The sequence below is a fragment of the Chanos chanos genome, chromosome 9, assembly GCF_902362185.1.
Source record: "Chanos chanos chromosome 9, fChaCha1.1, whole genome shotgun sequence".
NCBI lineage: Eukaryota > Metazoa > Chordata > Actinopteri > Gonorynchiformes > Chanidae > Chanos > Chanos chanos.
Window position 1 is genome coordinate 24959365 of NC_044503.1, and position 20911 is coordinate 24980275.

Sequence of the window (20911 nt, forward strand, 5' to 3'; positions counted from 1 at the left end):
TTAGCCGCAGCTAATGTCTGGAGCCCAGCGCCCACTGAGCTTCTTCAGTGATTCAACACATTTTGCATGTGCTCAGGAAGTGTTCAGGCCCAAAAACCAGATGCTTTTTTTTCCTCCCCCCCCCCCCCCCCCCCCCCCCCCCCCCCCCCCCTTAATCAGATTGCCCCGTGTTACGTCTTTTCTCTATTTATTTGCTTAGAAGACTTCCTTATCCAGGGAGACCTGCATAGTTAGCATTTTTTTCCACATGCTCTCTCTCTCTCTCTCTCTCTTTCTCCATGCTGAGTTTTAATGAAGGAGATTATGTCCAGGCCTCTGTGTTTCACATGAGATTTGTGTATAGCATGCCTCAAGCCTCCAGTCCCTTATCCAAAGCCCCCAGTAAAGATCAGCCCTCGTTCCCTACGCTACACAGCCGCCGTGTTTTCCTACGTCCCCAGCCTAACGCTCCACAGCTTTTTATCCGCGTAAAGCCAGCGGTTTAAAGTGAAGGTTGCCCAGAGAGAGGCCCCGGTTCCCTCTCTTTTCCAGGGTTATTCTCGGTTCTTTTATATTTTATGGCCGTGGCCCGCTTTGCCGCGCAGGCTAATAATTAGCGCTTCTTATGTAGAGTCGGAGCCCTTGGCTGGATGTCATGAGTTATAATGCTCTTAAAGATTATACTGGCTGTGCTTTTGGGCGAAGACTTAGCTTCAACATATTAGCTGTCCTCACCCTCTTAGAGAGCCTTATACTGAAAAAAAAGAGAGAGAGAGAGAGAGATTTTGTGTGTGTGTGTGTGTGTGTGTGTGTGTGTGTGTGTGTGTGTGTGTGTGAGAACGGTTGAGACATTACTAATAAGGCTGCCAAGACTGTGGGGGCAATTAAAGGATGTGTTTTTTCAGACCCCAAAAATATCATCTAATTGTTTGTGCAAGATGCTCCGCCTTCAGACTTGGCTTTGGAGGTGTTTGTCAGCAGGGGGGCGGGAGAGGAGGGGAAGGGGGTGCGATTTTGGTCAGACTGAAGAGAGAGTCAAGAGTTTTTGGGGTTAAATCATAGCTTTGCAGAATGCCAAAACAGTATAAGGCAGAAGTATCTTGGATCTTTTTTTTTTTTTCCCCCACAGCGGGCCAGATGCAAACGCACTTATTTCTGCTAATGTATCACTGTCGATATCTCGGTTTCTAAGAGCCAGAAAAAGGAGACTGCGAACTGTATTTGCGTTTGGGTGCATGAGATGAACCTTCTAGAAACATCTTCGGTGTTTCCTCAGCAGTAAAGATGATTACAATTGCAGAGTGCACTATTCATATGTAGAGTATTCTACCGAGTCCTGGCAGTTTGGATTTGTCCTGAATAAATTAAAGCGTTAAAGTTTTATTCATGCCTCTCCGACGGCGCGTGTGCCACTCAATTTATGTAAATAGCCAACAAATTTCCCAAGCAGATTTTCTCCTCTCCGACTCCTCCCTCATTCTTATTCAAGCCCTGTAATTCATTAAACTCAGAGGATCATTAAGCTGCACACAAAATAAGCTAATTAATGCACTCGACGATAGTGTTCTCCTGAGTGAGAGTAGATACAGAGCGAAAGTTTTTTCAGCCTGGCATGTAAAACGTAACATCTCCTAAGTGGATAAAAAAAAAGGAGACTTATTCTCTTTTTGCATTGAGAAACATCCGTAGTAACTTTTAGCACGGCTCCTCTCAAAGTGATTCTGTTTGTGTGTGTGTGTGCGTGTGTGTGTGTGTGTTTATGTGTGCATGCGTGCGTGTGTGTGTGTGTTTTTCTCTCTTTTCATTTTGTGTACCACTGTGCTGACAATCCATGATGAGATGGATGCTTTTTTAACCTTTAGGAGCAATGCATAATCTATATCTTTCATCTATAGTCTATAGACTTGAGATGACCTTTTAATAATTCCCAAGCCAAGGTGAAATGAACACCAGCGCCTGATAAAGGCAAGTCTTCCACAGGTTACGCTCCATACCTGTCCAACTAAGCCTTTGACCTCTTCTCTATCTCAGGGCAGTTCCCATGGAAACCATCATTAACGTTGCGCTGCAAGGTTGAAACATTTGATTTTTTTATGTTGGAGTTCTACATGTTATTGATTAGCCTTCAAAGGCCCAGAGAGTGAGGTCCTGTGGAGTTAATATAAGCCCAAATGTAAAACTGCAAAATGAAAGAAAATAACATGACACAAAAATTAACATTTATATCACCCTTAGTTTATATTTACCCCATGCAAAATAGCAAACAAACAAAAAAAAAAAACACTATATAAAGGTCAGTTTTGTCTGAATGTTGGCGGTCTTAGCCAATGAATCCAAACAGTGACAATCAGTTGTAGCGTATGTATTGCATTTATAATTTACTATTATGATTATTTTTATATGAAATGTATTAAATACTGATACCAGTCATGCTTTGCATAGAACATTTAATGGAAATGAATTCAACTGAAAGAAGTAAGTAAGCAAGTAAATTATAGAAAGTGCATACATGTTTTATAATAATACAGTAATACAAATTTGCTCATAAAATTCAGATACCTCTTTAACAGGGTCAAAATGAGTCCAGCAGCGCTCAGTGAACCATAAACTTGGCAGGGCCATCTCTTAGTTTTATACCGAAAAATTTGAGCAGAATTCCACAGAAAGTCACACATTATTAAAGCCCTTGTTAGCATAGCGTTTCTGTGGCACCAATGACACTTAGACTTGAGGTCATTTTGACCCCAGCAGGGCCTTCAAGGGTTAAGTGTGGCAAACAGTCACAAAACACAGGTGTCCTGTAGTTACATGCGGTTTGGTGGCTTTGTGTGTGTGTGTGTGTGTGTGTGTGTGTGTGGTAACTCAGTCAGCTCACTAGCTATGCTCCGGGTTACAGTTTGGACTCTCTCTCTCTCTCTCTCTCTGTTCCTGAGGGGAGTGATTATGAATTTGAAGCATGTATTGAGAGGGTAAATTGTGTATGTGTGTGTGTGAGGACTCATAAGAGGACAGGATTACCACTCCCTCCACCCTGTCTTCATTTAACCAAGCCAATGCTCCAGTAAACCACAACCAGGCCACTGTACAGCCTACTTAAGTCAAACTTCATCCATACATATGGCTTCCAGGCCAATGAAAGCTTAATTATGCAAATGAGGGGGCGTCGCTGTTTTTTCCCTTCACATTTCCACACATTAATTTCCGTTTCTGTTTCCTTTGGCTGAGATCTGGTATTAGTTTTATACAACTGTTGGGGGATGTGCTGCAGAAGGATCAGAATTTTTTTTTTTTCCTTTTTTTGCTCTCTCTCTCTCTCTCTCTCTCTCTCTCTCTCTCTCTCTCTCTGTCTTTTGCGCTTTAATTACATGGCTTGTGCTGTGCGTTTGTCCAGTATTCTCTCTCTTGTTGTTGCTTGCAGTATGTATGAATAATGAGAGAAAAACAACTACTGCTGATTAGAGCTGTTTGGTTTGTGAAAAAAAAAAAAAAAACTTTTAAAGCATAGTACTTTTGAAGGATGCTTTGTTGGGTTACAAAGCACCCATCCCAGTATTACTTGCTCAATGATAAGAAAGTGGTACATCGCCTGTGGGGAATTCCTGGCTATCTTAGCACAGCTGCATTAAGAACTTAGGTTTCTCTTTTTACCTGTAGTAACAGCGCGTGATGAAAGAGAGGAAAACGTTCACGATGAACTCTGATACAATCCCGAATGAGTAGTTCACCCACCACTAAATCAGCCTGCCGACCATGGGAGACAAACTCACGAACGAGGACCTAACCCCAGCTTCCCACAAAGGCTAACAGCACTGCTTTTCCAAAAAAAAACAAAAAAACACTTAAGATTGGTTTTATGTGTCATTCCTGGTCTCCCCACCGCACTACCTTTAATTTCATTAGGGTGAGTGAGAGCAACACTGGCCCTAAAATAGAATGGTATGTTCCAGTTCATTTCCCCTCTGAACCCCCCCCCCCACAACCGCTCCCCCCACCCCCGTTTAACACACATTAAAGAGGCTTTCAGCCTGTTCACTGGCAGCATCAGAGAAAGAGCCAGCCTTTCTGGTGGCTTTTTATTTACCTCAGAACGCCAAGCCGACTGACTGCAAAAAATTACACAAAGTGTGTTTCAACGCTCTTTGACTTTGCAAAACACCAAATAGCTCTTTGTGTGTGTGCGTGTGTGTGTGTGTGTTTGTGTCTGTGTGTTTGTGTCTGTGTGTGTCTGTGTGTGCACGTGGGTGCATGCATATGTTTTTTGTTTGTTTTTTTTGTTCTTTTTTTGTTTGTTTCTTTTTTTAAACCCAAAAGCTAAAGTTACAAAAAAAAAAGGAGCATGCAAATGGTGATTGCTGTTGAAAAGCCATGTTTGGTCTCATTTTGCTCCTGGTACGTTGCATCTCTCTTTGGGGTGCCGTTGACAGGCCTCCACGTTGGCCCTGAGAGAGGAGCCCAAACAGACAGCCTGTCATTTCCACTAATGCAGTGACACCACAACGCGTAAAAACGCACCACAAACATCCAGCTTTGCCGGCCCTGCCTTCTGAGAAAAGCCCAAATGACACACTCCTGAAATCGAATTCCTGTGGGAATAATACACGGATCGACCGGAGCCCGAAGAGAAATGGGAGCATGCTCATAGGAAAACCGTAAAGGAAGCATTGTGTCCCAGCAGGGGCACTGCGGTGACCTTCCAAAATAACCCCACACTCCTGGCCGTCTACGAGGCACGGCGTAGTCATGCTCTTGACTTACATAGCCCGACCAAGCGACCGACCGCTGGGTTTTCTCTCAGACTCGCTCCAGACTCTCTGACCAGGATTTGTCTGGGTTTTCCTGCTCTGCTTTTCAAAACGGTGCTGTGGTGTATGACAGGAACTCAGTGCAAAAACGTATGAAGATACGTGTACTCTCAAACTTCTCTCTCTCTTTCTCTCTCTCTGTCTGAGAGAATTTATCTTTGTTTGACTCTTGCGCACGCACACACACACACAGACACACACACACACACTGTACACTCATTCACTCTTCACTTTATGAAAACAGGACAAGCTGCTCTGATTAATTAATTTAATTTGCTCTTCTGGGAACACGGCTTGTTCTGCGAGTGGTAACGCTCACATATCAGGAAGAGGAGAGGAACAAATTGTCTTTGTCAGTCAAAGACGTTGCGTGCTCCATTTTTTTTTTCTTTCTTTTTTTTTTCGAGGCGGCTGAACTGCTAAAAGAGACTATGATCTTATCGCTTTGGAGCGTAGGCCTTCACTAAATCCTTATTACTGTTTTGAACATCCACCCAGTTAGAAAAAAAAAAAAAAAAAAAGCTGCCCATAAAACAGGAGAAGGATTACAATGGCTTCTTTACAATAATTACCGTTAAAAATGGCATGGTGTCATCAAAAATGTTAAAATATTATCTTTCAGTGCAGGGATTGGTCTGCTGCTCTCTTTTTTTCCCTCTAGGAAGGAATGTTTGATGGAAAACAGGCTTGTAAAATAATTTTGCCTTTCCACATCCATTTTCTTGACAAATCTTATCCAGAGACAGATTAGAGCGGCCATAGAGAGACGTCTTCATCGGGAGAGAGGAAAGACGAGCTCTGTGCCTAAAAAGAAAAAAAAAAACGCCAGTTGCGTCCAATTCCAGCTGAATTTGTCTTCAACCCCGTGTTGTTGGAGAACGATGTTTGGAACCTTGCTCATAAAAAGAGAAAAGTTTTGTTGTTCTTCCAAGCTCTTTTTAGTTGTCTGTTGGAGCTTGTGTGTATGTGTGTGTGTGTGTGCGCGCGCCACGCTGTTTGGCTGTGCGGAGCTCCACACCAAGTGTGAGTGACAGGCCCAGCGAGGGGTCCGGGTTTGATGTCACGGCCAGGAGAGAAAGCCCGAGGGTCGGGCAGTGGGCTCGGACTCTCTGGGGACGTGGGTGCTTGAACCCTGGGTTTTTCGCCTGCAGCAACGGGCCACTGCGAGGTGTCGGGGTTGGGGGTGGGGGGTGGTGGGGGTCCCTCGGTTATTGATCTGAACGAGCCTGGGCGTTTGGCGTTTTTATTTTTTTTCTGACAGGCGGTAAAGCAGATGCCTCGCCCCTCACCGCGGCCAGCACACCTCAGGCACCCGCGGGAGGCGTCGGCCAACCAGAATCCCACTCAGTTTGTTTACTCTTCCAGTGAAGAGGCGTTTTTCTGACAGATAAACGAGACCAAGAGGGAATAGACCAAACTCTGCTTCGGGCAGTCGGTTTGATCAAACCCCACTCCCATCAACAGAGCAAACTGTTATCTCTGTCTACCTAAAGAGATGGGCTAGCAAAAAGCTTCAAGGTCAAGGTATACTTCATACCTCTCTCTCTCTCTCTGTTATACACACACATTCACTCTGGAGGTTTACCTTTTAACTGGTTTATAAAACTGAAGTTTTTTAAACCAACTGATAGTGAATTGAAATTTTGGCACAGATATTGTTTACATTAGATTTTAATAGCTCACAATGGAACTCCGCCAGGCATTTGTGATCAGCATTTGAACTGCAGCGAAATCTCACACAAACCGACGATAATTATAAAGTCTAAGAATATGCACGGCTCCGACGAGAGCGTACGTGTGAATATTTTCTGTTTAATGTTAAATGCATATGCTTTTTGATTCATAAGATAAGAACTCTCATTATTGATTACCCCCTGCTGTGTAAAACCCCCTTCAAGTTCTGCCAGCCAACAATTTAGCAATAGCCTCTCCTCACAGCAGCCAGGAAAGACATCTGTGTGTGCGCGCATGTGTGTGTGTGTGTGTGTGTGTGTGTGTGTGTAAGAAAGAGAGAGAGAGAGAGAGTGTATGTATGTGGGATACTTTCTCGTAAGGAATCATGTTCTTCTCTGCCTTTAAAAAGCAGCCATTTCCCAGCTGGTTCGTGAAACAGTTTCTGCATTTTGTGTGTGTGTGTGTGTGTGTGTGTGTGTGTGTGTGTGTGTTTCTCTTCATCAGCCAAAGCAGAGAGAATTCTACTCCCAGAATCCTCTCTGCTGGACACTGTAGCAAGAACCTCCCTGTGGAAGCTGCTTCCTCATCTCAACCTCACAGCTGTACAACATGTGTGCCTAGAATATAGACACAAACACACACACACGCACACAAATGCATGCAATTTCTGAGGGTTTTGGATTATGATGGCAAACCGCCGCATCGGTTTTGGGCTAAGCTCCCTAAACTGAGACAACAGCCCTCAAATTAGACATTCTGGCTGTTAATTGAGTCGTTTTTCCCTCCTCCCTGTTTTTGCCTTTTTCCATACATAGACATCCACACAGACTGTCACATAACAAACCTAACATTCACTGCAGAGGCGATGGATTGAGGGACTTTGTGAACCCTCAGTCTGTGTCAGAGTCACTTTATTCAGCGGTATCAACATAAGCATCAAAATACACTTACAGAACTAGCATTAGTTCGCTGCTCCATTTAAAACAGAGCTGTAATGGAGATCAGTGGTTTTTTATATCTGAATGATAAATCCGGTTTTGACTCTTTTTTTTCCCTTTTACTGTATTTATACCCATTTATACCCTTTGTTCCTTTTTTTATATGTTTAAGTAGAGCTGTGGGAAGACCTCTCTGGTTTAAGGTGCTAAACTCAGCTGTGAGGTTGACCTTTAGGAAGATGCGAACCCTCGATAATCCGTCGTCAACATTAAAGGGTGGATTCTGGCGTGTCGGTGTGAATTAGCCTGTTGTGTTTTACCAGGCTGCGGTTTTGGCTCTTTAATTCTTAGCACCCTAAACAACTGCCAAAGACCTCCCTGTACTCCCTGTCAGAGAGAGCACAGAGTAGAGAAGAGAGATTAAGAAAAAAGGAGAAAGAGCTACACGTTTGAGACAGTGAGAGGGAACTGGGTGAGAGAAAGAAGAAAGAAAAGGAGACAGAGGAAGAAAGAGTGGGGGAAATGGAGGGAACAGCGGGTAGTGTAAAAGAGATATAGAGAGACTGAGAGAGATTTTAGGTCCAGAAAACCTTTTCTGCCACCAGCATGCAGTCTGGGATTAGCAAACAGATACAGGGCACAAACTTGGGTGCCAGCACACACAGATATGACCTCTGCTAGCGCTACTAGCATCAGACAACACTAGCTAACGGATGTAATCTTTTCACTAATTTAGCTACTGCCTTAGCATTCTGGCGTACATTAGCATTAGCATCGCTGCCCACTCTGACTGTGACTTTCATTCTCATCAAACTTTTGGCTCTGCCCTTGGACGTAAAAGACAGCACTAATCTCTCTCTGCAAGGGTAGAAGAGCAGGAGCTGCATGTGCAGTGTTTGTTAAGGGCATTAGCACTATGGTGTGAACTTTCTATGTTCCCTCTCAACCCCTCCATGTTCAGTCAGATGGAGTCCATTCGCTGACACACGAAAACTTCAAGAGGCCAAGAGCAAGACTGTTCTAAGTAAATTAACACTGGATACAGATCATTAGTGCTCTCAAACACTACATTCATAAATGTACAAGTCCTGCTCCAAAAACAAATAACTTGTAAGGAAAACTAGCAACAAATGATTGGGTGTCAAATCAAACACCATCAAAAAGAGAAAAACAAAAGAGGCTTGTACCTTACACTGTTTGATACAGACAGGAAAAAGAGTGTTTAGCCTAATAACAAATGAAATATCAAACTGAAAAAGGGGTTTATAGCCTTATGAATGAAATGGATGAAACTTTAGAGACTGATTTTGAGAACTGCACATTGCTAAGCCCACGTGTCAGACTGTAGACCACCGTCTTATAGAGGAAACACATGAGCAGTGTGGAACACAGGGCTTAAGCAGGTCCTGAGAAGAGGCTGTGAGTTTGGAGGGGGAGTTCTTAGCCTGGGGACACAGAGAGAAGCCAGAGCCAAAGTGGTTAATGAGGGCAAGTTTCCCTAAGACCTTTGATTCATATCATAGCTGAGTTATGACACAGAGTAATGATGGGCTTCACTGTGTGTGTGTGTGTGTGTGTGTGTGTGTGTGTGTGTGACAGAGAGAAAGAGGGAAAGCAGTTTGTGTGTGTGAGGGAGAGAGAGGAGCCCTTGTGTGTGTGTGTGTGTGTGTGTGTGAGAGAGAGTGAGAGACAGAGAGAGGAAGCCCTGCATATGTGTGAGAGAGAGAAGCCATAGCATGTGAAGAGGCTGTTTGGGCCACCATGGATTCACAGTGATTTAGGAAAGGCAATAATGAATGATCTGTGTGTGTGTTAGAGAGAGAGAGAGTGTGTGTGTGATTTAGGAAAGGCGATAATGAATGAGTCTTTGTCGTCCGCACGCCCGGACTTTTTGATGGATGGCCGTCTTTCTTTCTTTCCCCTCTCCTTTTGTCGTCCTCCGGAGAGTTTCCACAGCCTCTCGTGTGTCTCAGGAATTTTGGAATTCCCCCTTCTCTTTGGAACAGCTAAAAGTGAAAAAGTCATGTCATAAAATATGCATCAAACTGCTGACGGTTTGATCGCGGAAAAAGAAGCTGCTCTCTCTGCAGGAAAGTATTGACCCCTACAGAAAAATCATTTCACAAACCACACCCCTAGTCAAAAGTAGTTTTGTAACCAGCAGATTCCCTCAGTGTGGTTAAGGCTTAAGAACTCTCCTGAGAATATTTAATGGACGTTCTCCTATAAAGTTCCGAACGGTGGCCTCATACATTCTGCTGATGTCAAAGGTAACCCAGCGACACTCCGAGAGTTCTAAAAATGCGTGTGCACGTTACAAAAGGGTGTGTCTTTAACCAAGCCCATAAAGAATTGAATCACACTTTCAACTGTCTGGTCTTTCATTTTCGCAACCAAGGGACCCAGCAGTTTCACAGTTTAAAACCAGCAAACCTGCAATTCTGTGTTTTGAACTTGAGCGTGGACAGCAGCCACGTGTAGAGCAGCAGTGGGTGGTCGAAGCTGCGATGCTGTGCTGTGACTGGAGGTGGTTCTCTGAATGAATGGGGACAATAAAACGAGCAGTGAATGTGAACGCAGACACACACACACACACACACATATACACACAGTGTTGGGGATTGTAGTGTAGTGGTAAGAGATCTGGCCTGGCAACCTAGTGGTTGTGGGTTTGAATCCCCAGTCTGATAATAAACAAAACTATAAAAGTGCTCACACCAGGCTTTTATGTTCCAGGACAGACAATCACAGTTCTGTTAGAGAGACATGTGAGCTCTGACAAAGGAAGCATTGCTTGTAGGTCACTACAGATAAGAGCGGCGTTGGAATTGACAAGTATGACATTACTTGTAGCAGCAGTTTTAACATAATTTCTTTACTTAGGGACAGTTTATTTATTCATTTATTTTTTGGGGGGCAAGAGTTGTAATTTCAGAGGAGTGAGAAAAGCAGTCACAGCCGTGGTCAGTTGTACAGGTAGAAACTGTAGCTGTAGTTTTCTTGGCACAGGGTAAGTGATGGTAACAGGCCTAAATTATTACAGTGATTCCTCAGGTCTTTCTGCAGACAGGCCTGTGTCCAGCGTGAGTGTGTTTGTGAGTGTGTTTGTGTGTGTGTGTGTGTTTGTCATCAGGAATGTGTGTGTAATGATTTGCACCTGCGGTGAGACGGCCTCTGGCCACTGCACCAGTTTGCAGTTCCACTGAGGGGGGAGAGAGACAGAGAGAGAGGGGGGGGGGGGGGGAGGAAGAAGAGAGCAGAAGTGTCTTTTTGCCCTGCTCGTATATGAGGGTGTATGTGTGGATTCATTACATGGGTTTCTGTGCTCACAAGCACAATAGAGAATATGTGTGTGTGTGTGTGTGTGTGTGTGTGTGTGTGTGTGCACGCATTGTCTGAGTGTGTGTGTTTGCGTGTGTGTGTGCGTGTCTGTGTGTGTGGGACCAGCCGTGTCTGTCGTCCTGGTTATATTCAGAATTAGAGGGTTTGATAACAGGCATGAAAATGCTGACATAAGAGAAAGTGAACAGTGTAAAACCTTGTGCCAGGACATTAATAAATAGGAAACACATGTATCTGTAGCACTGGCAGTCCTCTATAAAGCATTAAAGCATACTTTATGCATGTATGCTTGATACATGTGTAACTCTCTCTCTCTCTCTCTCTCTCTCTTTCTTTCTTCTCCTCAAACCGTTTTTTCAGTTTGATGGTTTGTGTTTAGTGAATTGGAAGTGGGGGTTAAGGAACTAAGATTGCAAAAGCTTTGCTAAGTGAGTTGTGTTTTTTGTTGGGGGTTTTTTTCCTGATCAGCCAGCCATTGCGTGCTAGCACTAACTGAAGCTATGTTCCTGTGCTGCGCAGGATGGTGAGGGTTAGTGCTAGCATTCAGGGGAACTTAAGCCATGAGCATTGAGCTAAAACTACTTTCCCATCTACCGGCCATGTGTGGGTCAGTGGCCAATTCCACTGTGGAATCTCTGTCTCATGCTACAGGGCCCACAACTGGGGCTCCAACTCCAACTCCCTCTACATCAGCCCACTACCACAAAAACAACCCCACCTCTCTCTCTCTCTCTCTTTCTCTCTCTCTCTTTCTGTCTTTCTCTCTCTCATACTCTCTCTCTCTCTCTCTTTCTTTCTTGCACTCTTTCTTTCTGTCTCTCTCTTTTTTTTCTTTCTCCCATACACATTCTCTCCCCCCCCCCCCCTCTCTGACTCTATTCATCTTGTCCTGTGTTTTGATTGGCAGGCAGGTCTGAGGGCTGATGTTCTGTGGGTTTGTGTGTAGTTAGCTTATAATACAGCAGGATTAACTCTGAGTCTGTGTAGAATGGAGGATTTTACTACAAGCAAACACGGCTAGTCCCCTTGTTTTCCTCCGCCGTCTGCTTCACGGCCGTGTTGCTCACGGAGACATCCAGCTCTAAAACTCTATGACAGAACAAACGCACTTCTTTGTTGGGAGTACACTCAGGTTATTTTGGCAGTAAACACCCGAAGTTCTTGGTCACCCCTTCAAAGCAAATACAATATACTTAAATCCATAGCTAATAACCCTGCAAATCTTGATTACTTTTACAATAATTTTGACTCTTTTAATCAGCTCAAGCTAACCTGTGTGTGTGTGTGTGTGTGTGTGTGTGTACTGCTTAAAATCCTGTCAGGAAAATCCTATAAGTGGAGCAGAGGTTGCATTTTAATGTGCTCAGAGAAAGGTACATGATGCAGCGGATCCAAATACATAATCAAAGATAAATACATCTTACAGATCTAACCCACCAGAAGTCTCCCTCGCTTCTCTGGCTAAACTTGAAACGCAAGTAGCACTAGGTACAGCGTAAAACCTCTAGAACCAAAAAACGCTTTCCCCACACTACAGAGGCTCTCTCTCTCTCTCTATTACTACGACAGTGTTTTTTGCCAAAGAAAACTTCTCAGACTCTCTCTCTCTCCCTCTCTCTCTCTCTCTCCCTTTCTTGCGTTTTCTCCTTTCTGAAGAGCAAACCCAGTGTACCGTAGGAGTCTCATGGCCCCACCAAAGCTGACGAAAATGTCTTGGCATCTCTAGGGAGCTTGATGGTTTTTGAAGAATTGCCCTCAGGTATCGAAAAAAATGACTGTAATTAGAAGTGAGTTTCCAGTGAACCCCCATGCTCTTTCTTTTTCTTTTTCTTTTTTTTTTCTCTCCACGAAGTCTGATTCCCCTGCAAGAGAAAAAAGAAAAACAGGCAGGAGGGTGAAGGGGGAGGAGAAAACGCTAAGGTGCGTTGGAATCTTCTAGATCGATACAGACCTGTCAGGAGGTGAACAACAACAAAAAACAGCAACAACAACAACAACAAAAAAAAAAAAAAAAAACAGCGCTGAGTTTTGAGTGCTGTCGGTGTTCAAATAGAGAGATTTTTTTCTTTTCTTTTCTTCCTCGACTCCTATCAAAGCTTTTTGTGGGACCACAGGTCTTCCGATACCCTGTCTACGTGTCAGGTTCAGAGAAGACATGGGAATTATAGAATCTATCCAGGGTCCGAAACACAATGCCAGAGGCTGGTCAGTTACCTCAGTGAAAACAACCAGTATTTTCCTCAATCGCAACAGCATCCAGTGATAATTAATATACAAGTATTTATTTATGTAATATTTATAATTAATATACAAATTAGTAGACCAGCTGTGCTCTGTAGTTACAAAAGAGAAATGCTTTGTTACAGGGCTTAAGTGTGTTTTGCGATTCTTTCTGTAATAGTTTATTTTTTATTTCATTACATCTTCAAGAGGAAATGGCTACTTTTATGCAAGTACATTTACACAGACACCTTCGTTACCCTGTGCCATATGAAATCAGCCTGGAAAGAACAAATATGCAAATACATACAGTGCTTCACGCAGTGATTCATTCAGTTAAATTTGAGAACATAAGAGAATGGTTACAACACTAGTATGTATTTTCTTTAGATAGTCAGAGTTATAAACAAACGCACAGATTAGAGATGTTTAATCGGAGAATGTGGGTGAAACGGGTTACAAACGCAATTCAGCTGTGTCATTGACATGCTCTCAAGTCGAAGATGGTTTTGGACCCAATGAGCAGTCCACAGGAGGGCTACATGATGTGACTGTGAATATGTAAACCTAAATATGTTGCTATGGTGTACATAGAACTCCAGTAAATGATGACTTCATTGACTGGCCTGTGTTCAGTTCAGTCTCCCTAGCAGTCTCATCAACACACACAAAAAAAAAAAGGTAAATATTTTAATTCAAATGGAAAACCTGCTAATACCTAAAACAGAGTGATACTCCAGGTCCTTGTTCAGAGATGCCTTTGTAGAAACCACGTTTTTATGCCTTTAATTTTACATTTATATTTATTTCCTTAACCATAAAGTGTGGCTCCTATGTCTTAAATTGGACCTTTTCATTTAACCAGTCAAAAAAATCTCCCTTACAACAAAAGCCGCCACGTGGGTGTTTTGTCCTTGACATTACAAATTCTGGCAAGAGAAATTACCTCAAATACCAAGTGTTAGCCAAAAACAAATTAAATTTATCATTAGGATTAAAATAGAGAAGTTTGCCCATGCAGTGAGACAAAACCACCAAACTCTTTTGTAGCCATGGTGACCAAACAGCTCTGGCCCAAACATAGCATTTCTGACTTTTTTTTTTTTTTTTAATGACTGGAAACTTTGTTTTTAAGTAGTTTAAATCCTTCAGGGAATCTCTTTTTCTTTTTTTTCTTTCTTTCTTTTTTTTTTTTAATTAAATTTGCAGTTTAGAAATGGAAAATAATCTGACTGCTCATTAAAACTGTTCAAATTCATAGTGAACGTTCAAAATTCCCCCACCCCCCCCCCCCCCCCCCCACACACACACACACACACACACACATACATACACAGTCATACTCACTCATATTCACACCCACACTCATACACACACACATTCATATTCACACTCACGTATGTACACACACACACACACACACACACGCAGAGGCTGAGGCGCAGTCACATAAAAGCCCTTATTAAAACGTCAGCTCCGCTCACAGCTGAGAGTGAGAACTGAGTGGTGTTTAATGGCTGTGTGACTGCACCCATTACATGCTTTTAGACGTGACGAGGCCTCCACAAGGGAGCGGGGTCAAAGGCCATGACCTACCAGCCTGAGGAGAATAAGGAGGGGGGGGGGGGGGGGGGGGGGGGAGGGGGGGGGGGGGGGTGGTGGGGAGAGGGGGGGTGGTCTTCACTGAAGGCTGTGGGAGCCTGAGTCGAGCATTGTGCTTGTTTACGAAGCTTGAGACACTTTGACATGTGAGCTGAAGTGTGTCTTGCCAACGCAACAATTAGATGGGACCTAAAGATAGTTTGATAAACGCACTCACTTTTTTTGGAGTGGAGAGAATAGTTTGATTTTTTTTTTTTTTCAGTATTCAGATTTGTCAGTTGTCATGAAAAGGACAAGTCTTTGATCAATCAGAAACAAAGAGCTGCATGTAATTTTTTTTTTTTTTTTGTTAAGGAAACCTCACGACCTCTCCCAAGAGAAACAAGCCCTATTTGAACGTAGCCCCAAAGAGAGTGGCTGGAAACTGTCAGAGAGGAATGAGAAAAAGAAAGAAAGACTTATTTAGTAGATTGAAAAAAAAAGAATATTAATGTTATCGATCTGAACTGTTTTCCTTAGCTCTTTTCCAGTAGTAACTTAAACCAAATGTGCATCCCTTTTTTTTCTTTGGATTCTACATCAGTCTGCACTTATAAGGCAAACTGAAGAAAACTAACAGAATATGTCACAACTTGCAGTAACTTACAGTAAGTGTGACAAAAGTGTGCAGTGACAATAAAAGCATTAATCACCGGCGTCACTAAACAAAGGCCGTTATCACTTTCACTATCCACATTGGAAGTTTCCGGACTGAGGCACTGAGCACATGCTGGCCAGCGTGATGACAGTGTGTTAGCTGGGCTAAGATTACCCAGGCTCCTCATCCATTTACCGGTGGTCGACAAAGAACAGCTGGCCTCATTGGACACGGCCACGCCTGACAAATCCCTCCCACAATTCCCACCCACCGGCTCCATCTGCTTGCCCACTCCCCCAGCCCCCACCCCAACCCCTTTGCTCTTTGATCCCGGCCAAGCAGAACTCAGCATCTGTTCTTACTAAATCAGACCCCCCCCCCCCTCGCCAAACCCCCCAAAACACAACACATTCCATTGTCAACTGAGTCAGTGTATGATACAGTAGGAGAGAGAGAGAGAAAGAGAGAGAGAGAGAGAACACCCTGGGCCTATAGACCAATAATCACTTCATCCTCAACAAAACGTGTCCTTGTGTGTGGGTGAGAGAGAAAGAGAAAGAGAGGGAGAGAAGAAGAAGAGAGTAAATGACAGGGAAAGAAAGAAATGGGGAAAAAAAGAGTAGAAAGGCCTTCTTTTTCATTCCTGGACTTCAGCAGTCAGTTCAGTCCACAGTCCATTCATCTCATTTGTCAGTTTTTTGTTTTGTTTTTTTCTTTTTAAGCAAGCTCCATACGCAGCCAAAGCTGAAGTCATGGCAAACTCCTGCTTTCTCCTGGTTTTGGGGGGTGGCGAGTCTTAAGTGGGGAGACTGTATTAAACTACAAGTGTAGTGGGGTCTGGATAAACCCCTTCTTTCTGCTCTGTTAAATAAACAGAAACTGTACTCATCCTCCTAGCCTAATTAACGTCACAGGTCCATGCTAACGTGCGCTAATCAATGCTAGTCCAAAGCTGGAGGGAGATTTTCTGTAGGATTTCAGGAGTTTGTTCAGTCATCTCAGTTCCACCTCAACCACGTCCAGCCCTCCATCAAGTCAGTGTCATTCTTTAGTCCGGGTTTCTCTTACATTTTATCCCTCTATGCCGCATCTTTTTTGCTAGCGATGTGCTTTGCTAGCTGACAGAAGAAACATTCCGGATCCTCTCCTGTTGATACAGTGATAGATCTGGAAGTCTTCAGTGCCGTTCTGTGTACAGTCTTTGTTTTCCTCTTCTGACAGGGGACACTAAGCAACACTACGTCAATTGAACGGAAAGAACAGGCTCAGAAATAATGGAGCAGTGTTTCGTGAAGGATGCGCGTGTATGTTTGTGTGTGTTTACGCGTTTTGGGAGGTGAGACGGTCATCCGTTTGCATGGACGTGCAGTTGGCGGGGATACACACTGTCAGCTCGCTGTCTGAGATCCGTCCCCACAGGCATGGGCGATGAAAGCGGCGTCCTTCCAAGATTTTCGGATTCCTGGCACACAAAGCTGCGCATCCGTCGGGAACTGATTTCCAAAGATTGGGATTGAGAAGGAGAGGGAGAGAGAGAGAGGACTCAGGGATACATGCATTATTTATTAGTGCAGTATGGTCACTGTGAAAAAAAAAAAAAAGAAGATTAGGGAAGCAACAAGCCAGCGAGCTCTGTTGACAGTTGAGTGTCCCTCCCTCTTGCTGGTTACATTCCTCTCCTTCCCTGTCCTTCTCCCCACAGCACAGTGTGTGTGTGTGTGTGTGTGTGTTTGTGTGTGTGTGTGTGTGTGAGAGAGAGAGAGAGAGAGAAAGAGGGTACAAACTACTCACTGACACTGACTGTTTTTTTTTTTGTTTTTGTTTCTTTTCAGGGGGCAGCTGTCATCTGTCAGGAGAGGATGGAGAAAAAGATGAGGACAGAGATGGAGTGAGATGAAGACATCTCTTATGTTTTTGTTTTTTTTTCCTTTTTAAATTATTTGATGTGACGTTCCCAATGAGCGTACATGCATGTGTGCTAGTGTGTATATGACTGTGTGTGAGAGAGAGAGAAAAACATGTCAAATTTCAGTTGGAACAAATTTAGTATTTGCTTCATTCTTTATCTGGAATGTTACATCTTTCTGACATATTGACAACATTCAGTTGCAGCTGAAGGACTTTACAAAAGCATTTGAATACTCCTAAGGTATGAATGTATGTATACAAAATGTTAGAACATGATCTATGAAAGAGAAAAAAACAAAACAAAATCCTTCCTACACGTAGTCATATACCACCTTTCCGTGGAATGACACAGGTTCACATCCCTAACACAAGACAGGGGAAAAGATATAACGTCTGCCATTTTTCCGCTAACAACCAGACTGTGGATTCAAAGACGCAGCTCAGTAATATGAATACTAATAATTCTGAGAGTAATAACGCGAAAAGCACTGATGATTAACGAGAACATTCGCTCCTTTGCCACTGACGTCTGATGGTGCAAATATCATTTACTGCAGGGACAGCTCTAAAGCAATTAGCACCATCAAGCAGGGCTGAATAAGACTTTTCACATCTGAGACAGTGTGTGTCAACAACTCTATTCTGTGTGTGTTTGTGTCTGTGTGTGTGTATGTGTGTGTGTGTTATACCTTACACACAGGCAATACACCTGCATTGGTGCTAACGCATATGAATACTGGTATAGGATTGGACAAACTTGGTGATCCACTTCCATTGTTTGTTTGTTTGTTTGTTTGTTTGTTTGTTTTGGAATCACTTCTAACTCTATATGAGGATTTGCCCCTTGACAATCACCAAAAAAAAAATGAAGTTGCACTTGTGAATTGTCCCCATGTAAAACCCTAGAAATACCCCCCCCCCCCCCAAAAAAAAAAATAGACGAAAATGTTTGAATAATCACATGACACTAGTGATTCTATGATTAATTAAAAAAAAGTGTTTTATGAGAAATCAGTGCATTCTGATCTTATGAGAAACCAGTAAGGGTTTTTTGATTCTCAGTATGGGTTATCTAAACTGATGAAACAGAGACTGAGCAAATACAGCCATGGATTGAGATGAACCGTCCTCTCCTGTGTCTGAAAACTGTGGTCATTTTCTTTCTTCACTGACTGTAACTTCCACTCTCTGTCTATTAATGCAACTCTGATTCATTTGGTAATAAAGTGTAAGCATTACGCTACTCAAAGGTACAATAGTTCATGTGCTGAAATAATAATTACTGTTTGTTTGTTTGTTTACCTGATGTGTTTATGGTGTAGTCAGACTGCTGTGATGCAGTTCTGTGATGAACTTTTGTTTTCAAATTCGCAAAAGCAAATAGCTTTGTATTATCAATCGAAAAAGCAAACCGAACAATAAGAACCAAGGGCCCTACACTGTTTTTTTGTTGTTGTTGTTGTTGTTGTTGTTGTTTTAATTTTGCAGGAAGAATGGCAAAAATGAACATGAGTGTGATGTGATTATGAATATGTACAAAAGTGTGGTGCCCTAAATCAAAAATTACACACACATAAACTTGGACACATGGTTGTGCAGTCTTGCACATAAATAATATGGCACTACATACAGTACAGTAGTCCATACAGTACATACAGTAGTTTATAGTACACAAGCCATATTTTCACTCATCTGAGACCATCTTCCAGAATGAGAGGAGTCCAACACACACACTCATGCCATACACCAGAATATGAATTCAAGTCTCTGAGAACACATTGACGCAGTTTCGAGGTTGACGAGGCAGATGTCTCAGGCCGCAGCTTTACCTGTGATGTCACTGAACGATGACGTCATAGTGGCGATGAGAGAGCAAAGGGCAAAGTCAGAGAAACGGCTTAGCTGGGTACGTGTTGTTGGTTTTTTGTTTACACGTTACCCGTGCCTGTTGGAGAATGCACTTTTAAAACCTTTTAGCTCAACATTCCAGCGGAAACGGTCACTTTTTAGCACCAGGATTGTCCTTAATCTGGGCTCTGGAGAGCCAAAGTTCCCGTTGGTGGCAGAGAAGGGGCGAGGGGGTGGGGTGGGGGGAGCTGTTTTAGTCGCGTCTCCGTCTCGTTCGGTTCGTGAGAGGGAGAGACGCTGGAAATGACCGGGGTTTTCTCCCGTCCTGATCGGCCGTACCGTAAGTGCGGGAGAGGAGAGAGCCGCGCGTTTAATGTGGTTGAGGCTAGCTGTGACAGAGCCGGGTTAATGCCTCTCCGTATCCTATGGCTTTAAAGGATCCAGGGCAGTGTTAGCAGCTGACTATTTTTTTATATATATATATGTGATAGTTTATGCATGCTTCAGAGTTTGCCAGATCTTCTGCTTCGGTCCCTGTAGAACTTTCACACGCTATAATAACAGCAGACTCTTCTAAGCATCTTTTTTCTTTTTTCTTACCGCCTGCCTGACTTTTCATTTCATCGTTTCTCGAAACACTTTAAAGTCCTTTTACAGTTTTGAATGCTCTCAAGATGGTAGGTCATTTTGAGAGTTGGGGGGGGGGGGGGGGGGGGGGGGGGGGGGGGGGGGTGTCACCTTTTTTTGAAGGAAAAAATTTTCCGAGGGAAATTCTAAGCGGTACGAATTATCACTGTGATGGTTCGAAACGACAATAACAATAACAGAAGACGTTTGTTTTTGTGTAATCATCAGCTCATTGGCTTTAAGTCGACATCCAGACGTTATAAAAACAAATAAATATATATATATATATATATATATATAAAATATAAATATATACATATGTATATATCTACCATGAAAAAAGAAAACAGAAACGGGAATGGCCAGAGATTCCCAAGTTTTGCTGTATCAGACATGTTATGGAATGTGCAGTTAATATCACACATTATTCCTGCATATTTTAATTCATCTGTGAATATTTAACCTTTTTTTGTAACCTTTGTTATAAACTATCCAAGGCTGTATATATAAATATAAATATGTATAACAGGGATGGAGACGCCTTATGTACACGTGTAATAGTGACGCTTAAAAAGCTGTTTGCAGCGAGGGTCACGAATGCCCCCTTGACAAAAATCATATACAATTATTATATTCATTTGGGAGATGTGTGTAAGACAACTAGCATCCCAGCTCTGCTGAACACTGAATTTGTGTTTTTAAGCTTCACTTGCATATATATATAAATATATATTAAAAAAATCTATTTTGTTTTCTGTTTTTCTTTCTTTTTTTTTTTCTTTTTCTTTCTTTTTGTATGATGCACTGAAAAAATCATTTTGACAAGCAGTCTGAAACATAGAGTTGTTACCAGTCACTTTATAAATTCTATGACTTAGTATACAAGTAGGATAGACAACGCATTATTTGATATAACTTGTATGTAATTGTTATTATGGAAGATGTAATGTCCTTCTGTAAATGTTGTTTATTGTTGTTTTACCTGAAACAAATAAAGTTTATTGATGCTTCAAACCATCCAATAAAGGAAAACTTGTCCCTACCCTCTTTTCTAACATTGTGAGGTATCACGGTAACTATCTGTCTAGGCTCTAGGACAGGGGTGGGCAAATCCAGTCCTGGAGGGCCGGTGTCCTGCCGGTTTTTGTTTTCACCTCTTAGCTACCTGTTGATTTTCACTTTGAAAACAGGTGTGCACGCTCTTCAGCCAATCAGAGACTGTATTTAGTTGGTCGACAAGAAAAACAGCAGGACCATGGCCCTCCAGGACCAGATTTGCCCACCCCTGCTCTAGGATAATAACAGCTTTTTGTCTAGTAACCTCCCGTGCTCCT

At 42.7% G+C, this 20911-nt stretch overlaps 1 protein-coding gene across 1 annotated transcript in view; it reads left to right on the plus strand.

Moving 5' to 3' along the window:
* Positions 1-17097, plus strand: part of cdk14 (cyclin dependent kinase 14) — a 112050-nt gene extending 94953 nt beyond the window's left edge. Inside the window, exon 15 of the mRNA XM_030784084.1 lies at positions 17027-17097. The gene's annotated coding sequence lies outside the window, so the exon portion shown is untranslated. The remainder of the gene's footprint in view (positions 1-17026) is intronic.
* Positions 17098-20911: the final 3814 nt, after the last annotated feature.